Source organism: Tupaia chinensis, unplaced genomic scaffold, assembly GCF_000334495.1.
Source record: "Tupaia chinensis unplaced genomic scaffold, TupChi_1.0 Scaffold000542_1, whole genome shotgun sequence".
Taxonomy (NCBI): domain Eukaryota; kingdom Metazoa; phylum Chordata; class Mammalia; order Scandentia; family Tupaiidae; genus Tupaia; species Tupaia belangeri.
The window spans coordinates 1258932-1261132 of NW_006160055.1; positions in this window are offsets into that span (position 1 = coordinate 1258932).

The window sequence follows — 2201 nt, forward strand, 5'->3', positions numbered from 1 at the left end:
CATATCGATTATAATGGGTATTGTAGAAATTGAAGATATTGGTCAATGCATAGAAAATCTCTTCAATGATATACTATCTTACAACACCAAATCTTGAGAAACATGGAGAAATTCAGGCTGAGGAAATAAAAATAACTCCAAATAGAACCAACATAAAAAGGTTTCCCCCATGGCCCATCATAGCAAGATGGTAAAAATGAAAGACAAAGACAGTATTTTTAAATGGCAAGGGAGAAATGTCAAGTTACTTACAAAGGTTATCCTGATAAGCTAACTCCAGACTTCACTGAAACAATGAACAATGTAAATACATATTCAAAAAATTTAATAAAAGCAATTTCAACCAAGAATACTATATCCAGAAAGATTATCCTTCAAATGAAAAGAAGAAATAAAATAATTCTCAGATAAACAAAAGTTGGAAAAATTCACCAACACTAAACCATTTCTTAATGATAAGAAGTATTGAAGGGAGTACTATATCAGGAAAACTAAAGAAATACAAACAGAAATAAAAAAACACAAACAACAAAAAATGACTAACAAAATGGCTGAGATAAGTCAACAAACATCAATGTAATAACGTTGAAAGTTAGTGAATTAATTTTCCAATGAAAAGACACAGACTGGAGTCCTCTATGTAACTTACAAGAAACACATTTCACTGATAAAGACATACATAGACTGGAAGTGAAGGACTGGAAAAAGATATATTATGTAAATGAAAACAAAAGAAAACAAAAGGCTGGAGTAGCAATACTGATATAAGACAAAATAGACTTCAATAGACACTATATAGTAATAAACGAGCTAGTACACAAAGAAGATATTAGGCTATTGGGAAAGTCATGACACATTTTTGCACAGAAAAATATGTCACGGCTTTTCCGACAACCTAATATAACACTTATAATATCTATGTACCCAACACAGGAGCACCTAAATACCTAAAGAGAAACTGCTTCTTGTAAAGTCAGAGATACATTGCAACACAATAATCACTGGGGATTTCAGTACCCCCACTGTCTTCTCTGGACAGATCATCTACATAAAAAATGGACAAAGAGATACAAGATCTAAATGATATCATAAATCAAATGGACTTTGACAGACATCTGTAAAATATTTCATCCAACAAACTAATTTTGTATGCTATAATGGCATACAGTGAATAAATATAAAATAAATAATAAAATAAAATACACATTGTTCTCACCCCCACATGAAATGTTTTGAAGATTGATCGCAAAACAAGTCACAATTCAAATGGATAGAAACTAAATGCAGCATCTTTTCTAATCACTATGGAATCAAAATTGAAATCAACTACAGAAAAAAAAAACCTTGAAAAATACAAAAACATACAGAAACTAGATAACTTACTACTGAATGATTTTACAACCACTGAAGAAATTAAGACAGAAATCAAAAGTGTCATTGAAATCAACGATAATGAGCACATAAGTTTCCATAACTTATGGGACACAGCAAAAACAGTACATAGCAATTAGTGCCCACGGGGTGGGAAGAACCAGACAGGTAACAAATAGACAACACTTCTCAGGGAACTGGAAAAATAACAACCACCACCACAACAACAAAAAACCTTAAAAACACCAAGGGAAAAGAAAAAGAAAAAAGAAATGACATAGAGAATAAACAAGCTATATAGAAAATAATGAAACCAAAAGCTGGTTTTCTGAGAAGACAAAACAAAATTTATAAACTGTTAGCTGGACTAATCAAGAAGAACAGACAAAGAAAACAGATAAATCAAACTGGCAACAAAACAGGCAATATTATAACAGAACTAAAGAAATACAAAAGATCATGAGAGATACTAAGAGTGATTATACACCAACAATAAAGAAAACCTTGATAAGATGTACAAATTTGTGGACATATATAATTTAACAAGATTAAATGGAAGAAAAAGAAAGCCCCATGAGACCAATAGCAAGCAATGATTTAATCAGTACTAAATAGTCTCAATCCCCAAAAAAGCCCAGGTCCTAATGGCTTCACTTCTGAATTCTACAAAACTTTGAAAGAAAAACTAAGCTGATTATCCTCAAACTATTTCTAAAGATCAAAAGAAGGAATCCTCTCAAATTCGTTCTATGAAGCCTCCATCATCCTGATCTCTCAGACAAGGACATAAAAACAACAATAAAAAAAAAAAAAAAAAAAAAAAAAAAAAC